The sequence below is a fragment of the Amblyomma mixtum genome, chromosome 10 (assembly GCF_055824585.1).
Source record: "Amblyomma mixtum isolate Tamu chromosome 10, ASM5582458v1, whole genome shotgun sequence".
Taxonomy (NCBI): domain Eukaryota; kingdom Metazoa; phylum Arthropoda; class Arachnida; order Ixodida; family Ixodidae; genus Amblyomma; species Amblyomma mixtum.
In genome coordinates this window covers 42,003,191-42,022,644 of record NC_143021.1, presented here as the reverse complement: position 1 = coordinate 42,022,644, position 19,454 = coordinate 42,003,191, and the positions used below count along the sequence as shown (strand labels likewise).

Below are 19,454 nucleotides of genomic sequence, written 5' to 3'. Positions count from 1 at the left end.
AAGTTCGTCGTCTAATACTCCCAAAGCCATTTCTTCCCTTTACACTAACATCAGAAGAGTTTTATCGAAAGATGTCGCAATATCTTCGCTAATCGACTCGTGCTCCGCATCATTAGTAGCGCTAACCGAAACATGGCTCAGTGATGTTATTCCTGATGATTCAATTTTTGTCAGCCAGACACATTTTAACATCTTTCGTTGCGACAGACCGCACCGGACAGGAGGTAGTGTAATCGGCGATAAGGGATGATTTGGCAACTGTGCCTCTCATGATTAGTTCATTTCTTAAGTGTACATGGGTTTCTTTTTTCTTTTGAATTTCATCGAATTCTGTGTGAAATATGTACTTGTTTCCATAAATGTACTTTACTCATATTCGGAGACTTTAACTTCCGTAGTATAAACTGGTTCACACAATCTGTCACAGCGAATGAAACTGCAGCTAACATGTTTCTTCAATCATGTCTTGATTTTTCACTATCGCAACTCATTACCAATCCCACGCGTCGCACATCGAGTACTGCCAACATTATAGACGTAATATAAACAAATAGTCCCCATATTTGTTCCGACATTATTTATTTATTTATTTATTTATTTATTTATTTATTTATTTATTTATTTATTTATACAGAATACCCCTAAAGGCCCTCGAGAGGGTATTACATAGGGGGGGGGGGCACATGCAATTGAACAGAATAAAACAAAACCACAAATATAAAACAAACAACAAAAACATAAATAAGACACTTTGGATGACATAAGTAAGCAAAAGAATCAAAAGAATGGTAGAATTAGCGCTGTGTTGTCCCGTTTATATTCGCAATCATTATCACACGCATTAATTCCTAATGACTGCCCGATAGCCAAAGTAATAACTATATTTAAATCAGGTGAGCGTTCCTCTCCATTAAACTATCGACCCATCTCGTTAACCAGCACTGTTTGCAAACTCCTTGAACATATCATTCACAGCCAAGTCATCAGCTATCTTGAAGATCATAACATTATTTTCAATTATCAGCACGAATTCCGCAAGGAATTTTCTTCTGATAGCCAATTAGCTGGCTTTGTTAATGACTTATAATTATCACTTGACGCGGGCTCCCAGGTCGACGCAGTGTTCCTGGATTACTCAAGAGCTTTCGATCGGGTTCCTCATCAGACTTCTACTGAAACTAGCAGAGCTTAATATTCACCCTAACGTGCTCGCTTGGATTAAGGACTTTCTATCATCTAGAACTCAGTTCACCTCAGTTAATAATTTTATGGTGAATGCAAGGGGGGTACTGCGCACAAAAAGACAAGGACAAGAAGATAACACAACAAGCGCAGACTCGCGACTAACTTTATTTGAAACCACGACACTCCTTTTATAGTTTCAAAACTGTCACATCACGCACATGATGAAACCAAAAACCTGTCTTCATTGTGATACAGTTTGATAGAAGAGTCACTTACGCAATCTTTATCCTTCTGTTTGATGCAAAACGCCTCCGCCAACTCACGCGCCACCTGGTCACGGCTCCTCCTCGAAACTTTTGTATCTGTCAGCAAAGGCAGGCGAGGATTATTGCGCGTAGCATCCGGACATGCGCCACAATGCAGGGGTAAATTAGACCCTTTCCCCGACTTCATGGAAAGCTGGTGTTCCCTTAAGCGCTCATTCAGACATCGGCCTGTCTGACCGATGTATACCCTGCCACAGGTGAGGGGAATCTGATAAACGACACCCGTCTGGCACCCGACAAAACGAGTGGCATGACGCTTCTCGCAGTCCGCTTTCCTCTTCCCTCCGGACATGACCTGAGGGCACAATGAGGCCAACTTGCATGGGGCGGTAAAAACTACCGGCACGCCGTACCGTTTCGCCACGTTCTTCAAGTTGTGGGAAATTCTGTGAATATACGGTAGAACCGCTGGCCTCATTTCCTTAGAACGGCCTAGTGGCCGTTCTCCAATGCAGGGGTCTACCTCGGCACGTGCTATTTTTCAGTTTGCGCAGAAGCTTCTCTGCCACTGCAACAATGATTGAAGCAGGAAAACCAGCCTTCGTCATCCTAATTACCGGATTATTGAGGCTCTCGTGCACCAGGTGAGCGCAAGACTTAGACAAGGCGCCCTGCAGGCAATAGGTTCCGATAACCCGTTTAACATTCTTGGAATGTGCTGACCTGAACGGTAACAGGTCTTTCCGTGCACGTGGTAAGTACATCCACAAAACGTGATATGGTGTTAAAGTCAGGTTAATATCTAAAAACTGTAGCTTGTCATGTTCCGGTAACTCGTGAGTAAAGGTTAGACCCTTCCCATGTCGTCTGAAAATCGATAAAAATTCTTCCACAATCACAGTGTGCGTCGCGCCATGGGAAGGGTCTCCATGATACATAGGCAGTGGACAACTGTAGCCGGTGGCTCCTCGGTAAAAGGTAGGGCGAGCTGAACGACACTTGTGGCGAAATCAATGAGGGCAGAATGTTCGGAAAAGTCAAATCCAAGGATGAGGTCATGAGGGCAGTGTTCGAGGACAGCGAAGAGAACCGAAGTATGGCGGCCAGCGACTGGCACACGGGCTGTGCAGATTCCAACGACAGCAGAAGTACCGCCATCGACGACACGAACAACAGCGGAGTGGGCAGGAGTGAGCACTTTCCTTAGGCGACGGCGTAGACGGGCATTCATAACGCAGATGTGCGCTCCCGTGTCGATGAGAGCGGTAACAGGGATCCCATCCACGTCGGCGCTAAGTAAGTACTGTCGGGCATGGAGAGTAATATACGTTGTGGGGCTAGTTGGTTCATACTCAGATTTCTTTTATGCGCCCAGAAAGACGACACAATAAGACAAGGTAGACAGGAAGGAGCGCTCCGTCCTGTCTACCTTGTCTTGTTGTGTCGTCTTTCAGTGCGTATAAAATAAATCTGAGCATGGGCAGACAAAGCAGGGTTTTCAAGTTCGGTCATCGGAGCAGCATCACCTCCAGAGGCTGCAGCCATCAGTTTTCCGAATGGAGTCGAGCATACGGGCCAGGAGATGACGGGCGGTGAGAATGGGGCGACGGAGATCGACGACGGTAAGGCGACGACGAGCTGTTGCCGGGAGGGGCCTGAGCGTCGGAGCTTGCGAACTGTGGTTATGGGGGCGATGACGAGCGGCGGGGATAGAAAGAATCAGGATAGCGGCGGTATGTCGATGACGGATGGCTTCGGCAGTGTCGGGAGATGTGACCAACTCGGAAGCAGTTAAAACAGATCGACCTGTCGTCAGGCGTTCTCCACTCATCCGTGTTGCGGCTCCGGCGATTGTGGTACGGATGTCGGGCACGACGAGCATCTGGGCAATTAATGGAGCATACAGGTCGGATCCCGAGATTGGCGAATTCTTGGCGGACAACAGCCTGTACAAGGGATACTGCAGGGGCACTGTCCGGTACCAATAATTGGGAAACTGTGGGAGACACTGCCTCGAGTTCTCGGCGTACAAGTCTTGTCAGGCAGTCGGATGTTTGCAGGGAGCACGGTTGAGGTGAGTCTACGCAGGACGACGTTGCCGCCGTGTTCGTCAACCGCGCTAACTGGGGAGAAATACGGCAGCTCTTCGCTTGTTCAAACCGGCGACATTCTTTTGGGATTGCGTCAACCGTTCCACAGTCCTTGTACACAAGCAAGGTGAAGGCGTCGTCTGCAATTCCGTTGAGAACGTGACCGACTTGGTCACTTTCTGACATGGCGGAATCAGCTTTCATGCAGAGGGCTAAAATGTCCTGAATATAAAACACGTAGGACTCTGTGGATGATTGTGCGCGGCATGCAAGCTCCTTCTTCGCGGCCAGCTGACGTCCGAATGGCTTACCGAACAATTCGGTAAGCTTCTGCTTGCACAGGTCCCAACTGGTCTGTTCTTCCTCGTGGGTCTCGAACCAGACCCTTGCGGTGCCCGTCAAATACAAAGTGACGTTGGCCCACTTCATCGTCGGGTCCCACCTGTTGTGTGTGCTCCCACGCTCGTACAGCGTGAGCCAGTCCTCGATGTCCACGGCATCGGGTACCGCAAAATGTGCCCGTGTCGCGAGGGTGGGCTAGGACGACAGTTGGCGTGGCAGGCGCGTCGGTAGCTACCTCGACTGTTCGGCTCGTCGGCTCATCGGCTCGTCCGGTCGGTGGCATCGCGGGTCGAACCCGCAACCTCCACCAACAGATGTTACGTACATGTGCGCACACAAGGAGTAGTCACTGAGGGATGCTGACAGCAGCTCAGTCGAACCACTGCCGGCCAACGGCGCACAGTCCACACTTCGTCCTCTTCGCACTCCGTGTACGAGCCCACAACTGTCTTCTTCGTTTTCCACTGACAATATGATGAACTAGGTGGTGGACGGCTCCGTGCAGACCTTTTTGCAACAATTTGAAGACAGTTTAGGCGCACTACATGGGACTCCGCCAATGCTGCCGCTCGCTGAATAAAAACAGGGGCCGCTTGTTGTAGCTTTTGTAGGAAGATCCCGGCCGTTGAGCGCACACGAGACGGTAGCAGTCGATATAGGAGAGCTTGGATATGACGAATTAGATGGTGGACCATTCTGTGTAGAAATTCTTGCATGAATTTCAAGACAGGTTTAGGCGGAGTACATGGAACTCCGCTATCGCCACTGCTCCTGCTCCGCTGAATGAAGACGGGGGCCGCTTGTTGCAGCTTTCGTAGGAATATCCCGATGGTTGGGTGCACACGGGGCTGCCACAGTTGATATAGGAGAGCTTTGATATGACGAAATAGATGGTGGACGATTCCGTGTAGAAATGCTTGCAGAAATTTGAAGACAGGTTTATGCGGAGTACATGAGTCTCCGCCATCGCCACTGCTCTTGATCCACTGAATGATGAAGGGGGCCGCTCGTTGCAGCTTTTGTAGGAAGACACCGGTGGTTGGATGCACACGGGACTGCCACAGTTGATATAGGAAAGCTTTGATACGACGAACTAGATGGTGGACTATTCCGTGTAGAATTTTTGGCATGAATTTAAAGACAGGTTTGCCGCCGCGGTGGCTCAGCGGTTATGGTGCTCGGCTGCTGACCCAAAAGACGCGGGTTCGATCCCGGCCGCGGCGGCTAGAATTTCTTTGGAGGAGAAATTCTAGAGGCCCGTGTACTGTGCGATGTCAGTGCACGTTAAAGAACCCCAGGTGGTCAAAATTTCCGGAGCCCTCCACTACGGCGTCTCTCGTAGCCTTAGTCGCTTTGAGACGTTAAACCCCATAAACCAAACCAAACCAAAGACAGGTTTGGGCGGAGTACATGGGACTCCGCTAACGACACCGCTCCTGCTCTACTGAATGATGAAGGGGGCCGCTCGTTGCAGCTTTTGTAGGAAGCCACCGGTGGTTGGGTGCACACGGGACTGCCACAGTTGATATAGGAAAGCTTTGATACCACGAACTAGATGGCGGACGCATCTGTGTAGAAAATTTTGCATAAGCTTGAAGACAGGTTTAGGCGGAGTACATTGGCCTCCGCAATCGCCACTGCCCCTGCTCCACTGTATGACGAAGGGGGCCGCTCGTTGCAGCTTTTGTAGGGAGACACCGGTGGTTGGGTGCACACGGGACTGCCACAGTTGATATAGGAGAGCTTTGATATGACGAAAGATATGGTGGACGATTCTGTGTAGAAATTTTTGCATAAGTTTGAAGACAGGTTTATTTATTTATTTATTTATTGCACCCTCAGGGCCAAAGGCATTACAGAGGGGAGTGGGTTAATTAGGATAAATAACAATGAATATAATACAGTGAAAACAGGTAGTACAAAATAAAGTTTCTCCAGATTAAAACAAACAACATTCACAAAGCGTAAAAAACATAAAATCAATGTACATAACACAGTGGAAACAGATATAACACATGATCAACTTCTTTCAGAATAAACAATGTTAGCTATCGCGTCGTGAAAGGTTTTGTTATCTGTAATGGCTGCAATATCGGGGGGAAGGCGGTTCCATTCCACAGGTGTGCGAGGAAGATATGACTGAAAAGAAGATTTGGTGTGGCATGTTGGGATGCCAACCTTGTGGCGGTGATCGATGCGACGTGAAATGTATTCTGGGGGTGATATTGTCACGTTGTAGTGACGGCAGTCCAGCGGTCAGGAAGACACCAGAAATACTTGCAAACGAAGCTCTTTATTTGGGCTGACTTGCGCCCTCAAAAGAACTGAATCACTCGGCGGCGGCGTAAGCAACAGGCGTGCTCGGCGGTCGTCGAACTACGAATGTCCGCCGCTCACGGCATCGCTCAATTTAAAGGCGGCAAGGAAACTTCCAGATAACAGGACAAGATCATCTACAGTAATCTAGAAAAACCTAGATGCAGCCCTTCATGGCTGCGATCAATCGAGATTAGTCTGGTCGCTTCTCGCGCCACGAACAAAAGTGATAACAACCCTTTCCTGCAGCCTTGAGCGTGAACGAACAAACATTACAATGATACGTGGCATTACCCCCCTTCCAAAGAAGCATCGTCTCGATGCTTTAAAATGAAAATAAACACGGAGAATGAAACTTCGAGTCCTTCAGCGTTCATAATATGGCTTCAGGCGTACGACATGTACGACTTCCGGGCGTGGGCGGCGTCGCTGAGATGCTGTCGTGCCGTCGGGGATGACTTCATAGTCGAGGTCACCGATGCGACGGAGAACCCTGTACGGGCCAAAGTAGCGTCGCAGCAACTTTTCGCTCAATCCGCGGCGGCGAACTGGCGTCCATATCCAAACCCGATCACCTGGCTTGTAATGCGTGTCTCGTCGGCGCAGATTATAGCGTCGGGCGTCGGTGTGCTGCTGGTCTTGAATTCGAAGCCGTGCAAGTCTTCGGGCTTCCTCGGCGCGATGAAGGTAAGCGGCGACGTCGAGGTTGTCTACGTCGGAAACGTGCGGGAGCATTGCGTCGAGTGTTGTTGTGAGCTTCCTGCCGTATACCAGCTGGAATGGAGTAAACCTGGTTGTCTCCTGGGTGGCAGTATTATAGGCGAAGATCACGTAGGGCAGAATAGAGTCCCACGTCTTATGTTCGGCGTCGATGAACATGGAGAGCATGTCTGCGATGGTCTTGTTCAGACGCTCTGTGAGTCCGTTGGTTTGCGGATGATAGGCAGTTGTCCTCCGATGACTTGTCTGGCTGTACTTTAAAATGGCTTGCGTCAGTTCCGCTGTAAATGCTGTTCCTCTGTCTGTGATGAGTACTTCGGGTGCGCCGTGTCGGAGGAGAATTTGTTCGACAAAAAATTTTGCAACTTCTGTTGCGGTACCACAAGGCAACGCTTTTGCTTCGGCGTAGCGGGTCATGTAGTCGGTGGCCACGATGATCCACTTGTTACCTGATAATGAAGTAGGAAAGGGGACGAGTAGGTCCATCCCGATTTGCTGAAAGGGCTTAGTTGGCGGTGGTATGGGGTTCAGGAGTCCGGCTGGTCTAGTCGGAGGCGTTTTGCGTCGTTGACACTCACGGCACGTTTTCACGTAATGCGAAACGTCGGTAGCTAGCCGCGGCCAATAGTACTTCTCCTGGATGCGGTGCAACGTGCGAGCAATCCCGAGATGCCCTGCAGTCGGCTCATCATGACATGCCTGCATAATTTCTTGCCTGAGATTTTTGGGCACGACAAGAAGATGCACTGTCCTGTTGGGCGCGAAGTTCTTCTTCAGAAGGACATTATTGTGAAGGACGAAAGACGACAGTTGGCGCTTGAACCCTCGGGGAGGCGATGCGGTCTTGCCTTGCAGATAATCAACCAGGCTTTGCAACTCAGGATCCGAGCGCTGCTGCTGCGCAAAACTGCTCGCGCTTACTGGTCCTAAGAAAGCGTCGTCGTCTTCCTCTTCCGGTGCTGCGTCGACGGGGGCTCGCGACAAGCAGTCTGCGTCGGAATGCTTGCGGCCAGATTTGTAGACTACAGTTATGTCGAATTCTTGAAGGCGCAGGCTCCAACGAGCAAGGCGGCCGGAGGGATCTTTCAAATTGGCTAGCCAGCACAGAGCATGGTGATCGCTCACAACCTTGAATGGTCGTCCGTACAGGTAGGGGCGAAATTTCGACGTGGCCCAAATAATGGCGAGACATTCTTTCTCGGTGGTCGAGTAGTTGGCCTCGGCTTTCGACAGTGAACGGCTAGCGTACGCGATAACCTTCTCCTGTCTGCCATTTTTCTGAACGAGGACCGCTCCTAAGCCCACACTGCTTGCATCGGTATGAACTTCGGTTTCGGCGTTTTCATCAAAGTGCCCGAGCACAGGAGGGGACTGTAAGCGGCGCTTCAGTTCGTTGAAAGCTTCCTCTTGCGGCCTTTCCCATTTAAAAGGCACGTCAGCCTTGGTAAGTTGGGTCAAAGGTTCAGCGATGCGCGAAAAGTTCTTGACGAATCGCCGGTAATAAGCGCATAATCCAAGGAATCTGCGTATAGCCTTCTTGTCATTAGGCTGTGGAAACTCTGCGATCGCAGCCGTCTTCTTGGGGTCTGGGCGAACTCCATCCTTGCTTACGACGTGACCAAGGAACAGCAGCTCCTCGTAAGCGAAGTGGCACTTCTCTCGTTTCAGTGTCAGGCCTGAAGACTTGATCGTTTCCAGCACTATCCGAAGCCTTCTGAGGTGGTCTTCAAACCTTGAGGAGAAGACAACAACGTCATCTAAGTAGACTAGGCAAATCTGCCATTTCAAGCCTGCGAGCACCGTATCCATTACTCGCTGGAACGTCGCTGGGGCAGAGCAGAGGCCGAATGGCATCACCTTGAACTCGAAGAGTCCGTCTGGCGTGATGAACGCAGTCTTCTCGCGATCTCTTTCGTCGACTTCAATTTGCCAGTAGCCGCTCTTCAGGTCCATCGATGAGAAGTACTTAGCGTTGCACAGCCGGTCCAGTGTATCGTCGATGCGGGGGAGGGGGTAGACATCCTTCTTCGTAATGTTGTTCAGGCGGCGGTAATCGACGCAAAAGCGAAGGGTGCCGTCTTTCTTTTTCACTAGGACGACCGGTGCTGCCCAGGGGCTCCTCGATGGCTGGATGACGTCGTCACGAAGCATTTCCTCAACTTGCTTGCGGATAGCTTGGCGTTCTAACGGCGATACGCGGTAGGGGCTCTGTCGCAGTGGTCGTGCGTGTTCGTCTGTGACAATGCGGTGCTTGGCAAGCCGGGTTCGTCGCACATTCGATGCTGATGAGAAGCAATCGGTGTACCTTTGAAGAAGACTGCGTATTTGGTCTTGTCTGCTCCGGGGTAATGCTGGGTTGATGTCGAACGTGGGTTGATGGCCTTGTTCAGATAGTTCTGCAGGTTGGTCGGGTAGGGCAAATACGTCTCTGATGTCTGCCAGCTCGTCGAGGAAAGCGATCGTCGTACCTTTGTTTAGATGCCGGTATTCTTCGGTGAAGTTGGTTAGCAACACCTGGGCTCGGCCATTTCGGATTTCGGCGACTCCCCTCGCGACGCCCAATCCTCGATCCAGGAGTAACTGGGTGTTCCCCTCGTTAACACCTTCGGCATTTTCGATGTCTCCAGTACCTATGCCGACGAGAACACTTGATCGGGGCGGCACGCTCAATGCTTCATCGAGGACGTTTAAGGCAACGTGATGAGTCGCGCTCGTCGCAACAGGTATGGCTTTTTCCGTGGAAAGCTTGATCGACTTAGATCGAAGGTCGATGATCGCCCGATGTTCGTTCAGGAAGTCCATTCCCAAAATCACGTCTCTCGAGCATTGCTGTAGGATCAGGAAGGTTGTCGCATAGGTTCTCCCATTTACAGTAACTCTCGCGGTGCAGCGTCCTGACGGCGTAATCAGGTTGCCACCTGCGGTGCGGATCAGCGGGCCATCCGAGGTTGTTGTCACCTTCCTGAGTCGGACAGCGAGTGGGCCACTCATGACAGAGTAGTCAGCTCCCGTGTCCACCAAGGCAGTAACCGCGCGACCGTCGACCGTAACTTCAAGGTCACTTGTTCGCGTTCTGGTATTGTACGTTGTCTTCGGTGTCCGATCTCGGCTTCGTCGAGTAGTGAGGCTGCGGTGGGCGTACTGCGACGTTACTTCACTGGGCAGCGGTAAAAGCTTCAAGTCTGGCCGTGTCGTCGTCGGTGTCGTCGTCGTCGGCGTTGTCGTCGTCGGTGTTGTCGTCGTCGGTGTTGTCGTCGTCGGTGTTGTCGTCGTCGGTGTTGTCGTCGTCGGTGTTGTCGTCGTCGGTGTTGTCGTCGTAGTTGAGGCATGGTCTTGAGTACTCGTCGATGGAGGATCTTTGTCATTGCGCTTAGAAGCAACCTCACCTCCAGAGGCTGCTTTATTTAGTTTAACCTTCGTGGGCTGGGGGAGCGTCCACGCACGGCGTAACCTCGGCTAGGAGAAACAAAGCGCGGGGACGATGGCGACGGGGAACGTGATAGGCGGCTCGGCGATGAGTATTCTTCCCGACGTAAAAACTCCTCGATTTCGGCTGGTCGCTGGCCGGGTCGGGGTCGTGGAGCGTCGTAAGAGAACCCTCGGATGCCCAGTCTTCTGTATGGGCAGTGCCGGAGGACGTGACCGGCTTCGCCACAGTGGAAGCATAGTGGGCGGCGGTGGTCGGGAGTTCTCCACTCGTCGCATTTCCTCGGCTGCGCGCGTCGCTCGTAGGACGGGCGGGTTGGGGCGAGTGGGCGGCGGTCCAACGCAGCTGGCTGAGGGCGGTAGGGGCTTGGGTCCCGTCGTCGAGGTGCAGGACGGCGCACAGCTGCGGCGTAAGTCATGGCTGGGGGCTGCAGAGGCTGCGTGGGTGTCGGCGTCACACCCAAGGCCTGTTGAACCTCGTCCCGGATGACGTCAGTGAGCGATGAAAGTTGCGGCTGCGTTCCCGTTGGCAGCAACCGTCGGAGCTCCTCCCGCACAACTTCACGTATAACCTCCCGCAGGTTATCATTGTTAGCGGTGTCCATGCAGCTTGCTGACAAAAAGCGCTGCTGGCGGTCATACTGGCGGGCTCGGGCGTCGAGAGTTTTCTCCATTGTGGATGCCTCTTCTACGAATTCAGCGACGGTTTTCGGTGGGTTGCGAACGAGGCCGGCAAATAGTTGCTCTTTAACTCCTCGCATAAGCAACTTCACCTTCTCTTCTTCCTTCATGTTCATGTCGGCACGCCGGAAGAGACGCTTCATCTCCTCAGTATACACTGCAACGGTCTCGTTTGGGTGTTGCATGCGAGACTGTAGCAGCTGCTGGGCTCTCTCCTTTCGCACGACGTTTGTGAAGGTCTTCAGAAGCTGTTCCTTGAAGGTTTCCCAGTTGGCAAGGCTGGCTTCCTCATTCTCGAACCAGACTCTTGCTGGTCCCTCCAGGGCGAAGAAGACGTACCTAAATTTCATGGCGTCGTCCCAGTTGTTGAAGACAGCCACACGGTCGAACTGCTCCAGCCATTCCTCGGGGTCGGCGCCAGGCGAAGCGTCGAAGGTTGGTGGCACCCGGGGCTGCTGCAGAATGATTGGAGTGGTCGTCTGGGGCAAGGTCATGATGGACGTTGGTACTTGCTTTCGCTTCCGGGTAGGGTCCGGCAGGGTCCCGAACTCAGGTGCGTCCCCTTGCAGGCGTCGGCTTGCGCGGTGGACTGGACTCAGGTCCTGCGGTAGATGACTCAAAGGGCTGGCGTCTCGACTTGTAGGGGGTGTCCGGAACATGGGAGGCTACCCAGCACCTCCACCAGATGTCACGTTGTAGTGACGGCAGTCCAGCGGTCAGGAAGACACCAGAAATACTTGCAAACGAAGCTCTTTATTTGGGCTGACTTGCGCCCTCAAAAGAACTGAATCACTCGGCGGCGGCGTAAGCAACAGGCGTGCTCGGCGGTCGTCGAACTACGAATGTCCGCCGCTCACGGCATCGCTCAATTTAAAGGCGGCAAGGAAACTTCCAGATAACAGGACAAGATCATCTACAGTAATCTAGAAAAACCTAGATGCAGCCCTTCATGGCTGCGATCAATCGAGATTAGTCTGGTCGCTTCTCGCGCCACGAACAAAAGTGATAACAACCCTTTCCTGCAGCCTTGAGCGTGAACGAACAAACACTACAATGATACGTGGCAATATTATATAGTCGTGAAGCGTAACGTGATGATATAGCTTGTGAAATAGTGTTAGGCGACCAATTTTACGGCGAGATTGTAACGGTGGGAGTGACACGTTAGATTTCATGGCTGTGATGCTTGCCGTGCGGTTGTAATTTGAAAGAATGAAGCGAACGGAATTATTTTGGACTAGTTCCAAGGAATATACAAGGTTATCATGTGTAGGGTCCCATATTGATGCTGCGTATTCTAGTTTAGGACGTATAAGTGTTTTTTAGAGTATAAGCTTAAGAGATGAGGGAGCGGCTGAGAAATTGCGACGCAAGTACCCTAACATGCGGCTAGCGTTATTAATAACGTAGTCAACATGAATAAACCATGTTAAATTTTGAGTGATATGAATACCTAGGTACTTGTATGTTTTTACCCAATCAAGAGGAGTGCCGTTAAGATAATATGAAGGGAGAGCGTTAGGTGCACGGGAAACACGCAAGGCTTTACATTTATAATGTTTAATTCCATATTCCATGTAGTGCACCAGTCTGACACCAAATTGAGGTCTGACTGGAGAGTGTCAGTATCGTTAACGTTATTTATTTCCCGAAATATTACACAATCTTCAGCAAAAAGGTGAATGTTGGAAGATATGTTAGAAGGAAGGTCATTAATATAGATTAAGAATAGGAGTGGTCCAAGGACCGATCCCTGTGGAACACCAGATAGCACGTTAGCAATCGGTGAATTAGTGTTATTAGCATGCACAAATTGCCAACGGTTAAGATGGAAAGATTTAATCCAGTCGAAGACGTTAGGATTGAGATTAAGATGGCTCAATTTATGACATACTTTATCAAAGGCTTTGGAAAAATCCAAGAACATGCAGTCAGCACAAGATGAGTCGTCAAGTATGCGGTATAGCTTATCAGTAAAGGCAAGTAATTGAGTTTCACACGAGTATGTTTGACGAAAACCATGTTGCGCAGGTGTGAAAAATGGATTCTCATCAAGAAAGTTAACGACATGCTTGAAAATGATATGTTCTAGTAATTTGCAGCATGTGCTAGTGAGCGAAATGGGACGAAAGTTTTGAGGGGAGTGCTTACCACCGGACTTGTGAAGTGGAACCACCTTCCCTGTTTTCCAGTCGTTAGGAAGGCTTGCTGTGTCGAGTGACTGTTGAAAAAGTTTGGTTAGTATAACTGAACTATAAGCACAAGTATTTTTTTAGAAATTTAGCGCTAATCGCATCAGAACCAGGTGAAGAATCATTTTTCGAATATTCAATTAATTTGGCTATGCCAGGTGGATCGATAGTTATAGGTGACATTGTCGGGAACCTGTGGTGCTGTATGTGAGGCAGATTAACGCTTGAAATGGAGGAAAAGCTTTCAACGAATGTTTTATTCAGCACGGAAGCACAATGATCACTGGGGATCAGGCTACCGGAGGCATCTTGTAGTCTAATTAAAGGGTCGTTATCAGAGTGTATAATGCGCCAGAATTTCTTAACACTCGTTTTCAAAATAGTTGCTAATGTGGCAGACAAAAAGGTACTCTTTGTTCGTTTAATCGCGTTGACGTAAGCGTCGGAAGCAGACTTGTACTTCGCCCATCGCGCGTTAGGTGGTGAAAGCTTCGCGTGGCAGTATAAACGTTTCTTTTTGTTAGATAATCGTTTGATGTGAGAGTTGTGCCAAGGTGCTTGTGGATTAGAGGTGACGATGCGCTTAGGGATATACTTATCAGTTAGTTCGTGAACCTTAATTTTGAATGATATCCAGTTTTCTTCGACAGAGTTGTAGTCAGAGTTAGGAATAAAGTAATCAACAAATCCGCCCAGTTCATTGTTAATAGCGGCAAAGTTGGCGCGTTTGTAATCTAGAATGATTTTTTTTTATTTTTCTGGGTTTTGGACGTGGTATATTAATGCAAAAATTGAGCAGAACGTGATCACTGATGCCTGGAAGATATGTTATATCAGTAGCTAACTCTGGATTAGTTGCTAGAATTAGATCAAGAGTGTTCGAAGCGTTATTTACTGTCCTTGTGGCTTTTGTTACTAATTGAGTTAGCGAAAACATGATGCATAGTTCTAAGAATTCTTTAGCTTGATACGAAGGGGAAGATGAAGAAGGCGGCTGAGCAGTCCATGAAATAGTTGGAAAATTAAAGTCTCCAAGTAGAAAAAGTGGTGATGAAGGAAATCGTGCGCGAACAAGATTGATAGCATCGTGAAGTTCGTTAGTGAATGTAGACGAATAAGAAGGAGAACGGTAACAGACGCCAATAATCAGTTTAAGATGACCTATCACTATTGACGCAAATATTAGTTCTAATTCGCTGAAGACTTGGATACATGAAGATGGAATGTCTTTAGAAATAGCAAGCAAAGCACCGCCGCCACGTTTGGCTATTCTATCGCAACAATATACCTGGTAGCGATGTGCGTTTTGGAAGATTTCGGAATCCGATACATGCGTTGGGAGCCAGGTTTCGGTTAGCGCTATAATGTCAGCTGAGCATTGTTGTGTTTATACCCCCCCCCCCCCCCCCCCTTAACTCTCTTGATAGGTCATCTCTCTCTTGATAGGTGATAGGTCATCTTAAGCAGGCTTTATTGCAAACTGTCGATGAGGCGAACGCCGGCGACTTAACCCGTGACGGCTCCGCGTTACCTAATGACGAGCCAGCGCAGGACTTGCTCACTTATAGCACAGGGGTAAAGAGTACCGACAGTAGTGCAGGCTATAGTGAGTCTTTCGAAGCAGGCGCAAGTGATGAGCTGGGGCTAGGTGAGAAACTGAAAACGAATCTAGTGTTGCCCCACTCAGATGGCTTTCTCGAACTCCTTCGTGTGGACAGAGAAACGTTCACCGCTGAGCAAGAGAAAGACCAATCTCTACGCAACTTGAGTCCCCAAAGTGACATAGGTGTGTCACGGAAGAACATACCTTTCCAGCTCCGTTCTGGCCTGCTGTACCGCCAGTATAAGGATAGGAAAGGTATCGAACACGACCAACTTACTGCCCGTGTCGCGATCGAGAGCCCGCTCGAGCTGCGTCTGACCAAGGCAGCCGTCTCCCATAACCTGCCTATGCAGTATCCCTCGATTTTCTCAAATCGCTTGGATATGCTGCCCAAAGAAAAGGGCCTTAGTTTTGGAGATAACACTGCGCAGGTCCTCACTAGTTTGAAGGCTCTAGAATTCGCAGCGCCAGCAGAGCACGCGGGTGAAGAGGGCAAACGTGGCCCTGTAACCCTTATAAACTCTCACGGTAGTGAGCCAGAGCAGGTTGGATCACAAACTGACAATGAGGCGAACGCCGACGACTTAACCTGTGGCGGTTCCGCGATGGCTAGTGACGCGCCCCGCAAACCAACCACGAGGGTTTCCACGGAGCGGCTGCGTATAGAGGTGGCCAAACGGGAAGAGTTAATTAAGGACACGGCGGCTCCGTCGTGACTATGTCACCCAACGTACCGTTGTATGTGCAGGTGTTCTTCGCGAGCATCAACGTCGTTTTTGGAGGAACAACAGCTATCTGGGACGATGGTCGCTCTCGGCTTCGCAGCAGCGTCAACGCTTCTCCGGGCTTCCGCACGGACAGCGATTACACCGGACCGTTCATGTAAAATCGCATCACGCTGCCGCCGCCACACGTGGATGCCGCCTACTGCGCACACATCTCGAGCACGATGACAACGGGAACCGCCCACAACAAGGCTCGGCTGCTGCCTATAAATGAGAGCTCGACAACGACCAGCTTCAGTGGACACGGCGGCTCCGTCGTGACTATGTCACCCAACGCACCGTTGTATGTGCAGGTGTTCTTCGCGAGCATCAACGTCGTTTTTGGAGGAACAACAGCTATCTGGGACGATGGTCGCTCTCGGCTTCGCAGCAGCGTCAACGCTTCTCCGGGCTTCCGCACGGACAGCGATTACACCGGACCGTTCATGGAAAACCGCACCACGCTGCCGCCGCCGCCGCCACACGTGGATGCCGCCTACTGCGCACACATCTCGAGCACGATGACAACGGGAACCGCCCACAGCAAGGCTCGGCTGCTGCCTATAAATGAGAGCTCGACGACGACCAGCTTCAGTGGACACGGCGGCTCCGTCGTGACTATGTCACCCAACGTACCGTTGTATGTGCAGGTGTTCTTCGCGAGCATCAACGTCGTTTTTGGAGGAACAACAGCTATCTGGGACGATGGTCGCTCTCGGCTTCGCAGCAGCGTCAACGCTTCTCCGGGCTTCCGCACGGACAGCGATTACACCGGACCGTTCATGGAAAACCGCACCACGCTGCCGCCGCCGCCGCCACACGTGGATGCCGCCTACTGCGCACACATCTCGAGCACGATGACAACGGGAACCGCCCACAGCAAGGCTCGGCTGCTGCCTATAAATGAGAGCTCGACGACGACCAGCTTCAGCGGACACGGCGGCTCCGTCGTGACTATGTCACCCAACGTACCGTTGTATGTGCAGGTGTTCTTCGCGAGCATCAACGTCGTTTTTGGAGGAACAACAGCTATCTGGGACGATGGTCGCTCTCGGCTTCGCAGCAGCGTCAACGCTTCTCCGGGCTTCCCCACGGACAGCGATTACACCGGACCGTTCATGGAAAACCGCACCACGCTGCCGCCGCCGCCGCCACACGTGGATGCCGCCTACTGCGCACACATCTCGAGCACGATGACAACGGGAACCGCCCACAGCAAGGCTCGGCTGCTGCCTATAAATGAGAGCTCGACGACGACCAGCTTCAGTGGACACGGCGGCTCCGTCGTGACTATGTCACCCAACGTACCGTTGTATGTGCAGGTCAGTCATTCGAAATATGGCTTCTATAGCGACGACCTCTGTCTTATAGTGTTGCCGTGTCCACACCTTGTGCTACGCTGCTTTTTGGAGTGTTTCTCGTTGGCGGGTTTGTTATTGAATTTATCCGGCGATGTAGAGGAAAATCCCGGTCCAGTGACAGAAGAAATGTTCACAGAACTAATCCAGAACCAAAAGGAGATTCTGTCAAAACTCACTGAGGTCCAGGTTAATCAGGCTTCCTCTGAAACAAGAATGCTTGAAATGCAAGGTCGCCTTCTTGCAATTGAAAGGAAACTAGAAACCTTGGATGATACTCAGAGCAGGCTCACAAACATTGAAACGGTTGTTGACAAGTGGGATGATGATATGTCACGCCTTGCTAAACAGGTTGATGAACTAGATAATCGTTCTCGAAGAAATAATTTGATTATTAGAGGTGTAATTGAAGACGAAAATGAAAACGAAGTGACATTGATGAAGAAAGGGACCGAAGAAATTTGTAGCGATATCCTTAAGGTGAGTGTATGTTCCATTGAAAGAATCCACAGGCTTGGCAGGTATTCACCCAAAGGAAATCGCCCGATTATCTTGAGTTGGGGACTATAGGGACAAAGTAAAAATTTTGAGTAATTGTACTAAACTTAAAGATTCAGGAATAAGCATTAGTGAAGATTACTCCAAACGAGTAGTGGAAATTAGGAAAAAGCTTTGGGATTCAAGTGCAGAAGAAAGAAAAGTTGGCCGTAAGGGCAAACTTGTTTTGATAAACTAAAACTGAACAACGTGCTGTATGGCTGGAACGAAGTTAAGAATGAGAGATACAGAATTGCCAGCACCACCGGAAGTGGCAACAAGTGACACGATCAAAGCAAGTAGAATGAGTTTAAGATAGTGAATATAAATGCGCGGAGCATATTAAACAAATCCGACTCACTGGAAGTAATAGCTATGGAACATGAACCTGACGTTATTGTTATAACGGAGACACGGTTACATAAGAATATAAAGGACGCCGAGTTCGTGCCAGCTGGATATAAAGCATTCAGAAAGGACCGAGCAGGAAGAGGTGGTGGCGTAGCCATACTGGTCAAGCAAAATGTTTTGTGTACTGTCCTGCATCAATCGGGCGATAATGAAGCGGTATGGATCAAAACTAAGCTTACCGATCGAACCGTTTACATTGGAGCGGTATATAGACCACCAAATTCCTCACTTGACGTAATTACCAATATAAGGGAATTTATCGAAAGAAATATTAGAGGAGGAGAAGGAGTAATTCTCCTAGGCGATTTTAATTTACCGGGAATTAATTGGAGCTCCTACGCACCCGGGGAGATGGATGTGGCAAGCTCTGAACAACTTTTGGACTTGGTATTTTGTTATGATTTAGTACAAATAGTAACCGAATTCACAAGACTGTTTGATACAACATCATCTATTCTTGATTTAATTTTTGTGTCTCATGGCTTAATAAGGCACTTGAGAGATTGTCATGTTGAGGACGGATTATCAGATCATAAAATGGCAATAGCTTCATTCAATATGTCACCATTTGTCTCATCATCTGAACCAATAAGAGAGGTTTTGAATTTTCAGATCGCGGATGATGTCAGTGTGCTAGATTATCTTGAATCTTCTTTCGATGAATTCATGTACCTCTACCACTCAGAAGTGAGCACTGATGCTTTGTGGAGTTTCTTTTTCAATGCCGTGACCCATTGTATCGAGCACTTTATACCAAAGAATAAAAAGAAGAGCAGGCGCAGGAATCCATGGATTAACAGAGAAATTATCCATTCGAAAAGGAAAATTCAGCGGAAACGAAAAGCATGTTCCCTAAATTGCAATGTGGGTGACACAGCTTGTATTCGCCGCATGAGACATGACTTGAAACACCAAATTAGAGAGTCAAAAAACCGTTTTTTTTAATGTTACACTGAGGAAGTTTCTTTGCGAGGCACCGGCGAAAATGCTGAGGTTAACACTCAAGAAAGCACTGAACAATTCAACCTTCAATTTTCCTCTGTTTTTACGAAGGATGATGGCACGTTGCCAGGCCATTATGACTTCTCTACCCGTCCTCCCATTTCAGATATTGTGATAACCGAAGAAGGTGTTCTGAACCTGTTACTCAATATTAACACAAAAAAAGCCCCGGACCAGATGGTATACCTAATGAATTTTTAGTCAGATATGCTGAGTGGGTGTCTAAGTTCCTTACGAAAATATTTATTTCCTCTGTTAGCAATGGTTACTTCCCTTCCGCATGGAAACTAGCCAGAATAGTTCCAATCCATAAAATCGGCAACACTTCAGACTTTAGCAATTGCAGACCAATTTCTCTCACAAGTACATGTTCTAAGCTACTAGAACATATCATGACCAAACACTTATCGAACTATCTAGAAACGTATAACTTGTTATCACCACTGCAACATGGTTTCCGTAAAGGTTTGTCTACGATTACACAGTTAGTTGAGCTAGTTCATGATATTTCACAAACGATTAATTCCCGCGGACAGATGGACTTAATTTACCTAGATTTCG

The 19,454-nt window shown here is 49.4% G+C and overlaps 1 pseudogene; it reads left to right on the top strand.

The window, feature by feature from the left end:
- The first annotated feature begins 15,770 nt into the window (after positions 1–15,770).
- Positions 15,771–17,765, top strand: LOC149325660 (uncharacterized; annotated as a pseudogene).
- The last annotated feature ends 1,689 nt before the right edge of the window (positions 17,766–19,454 follow it).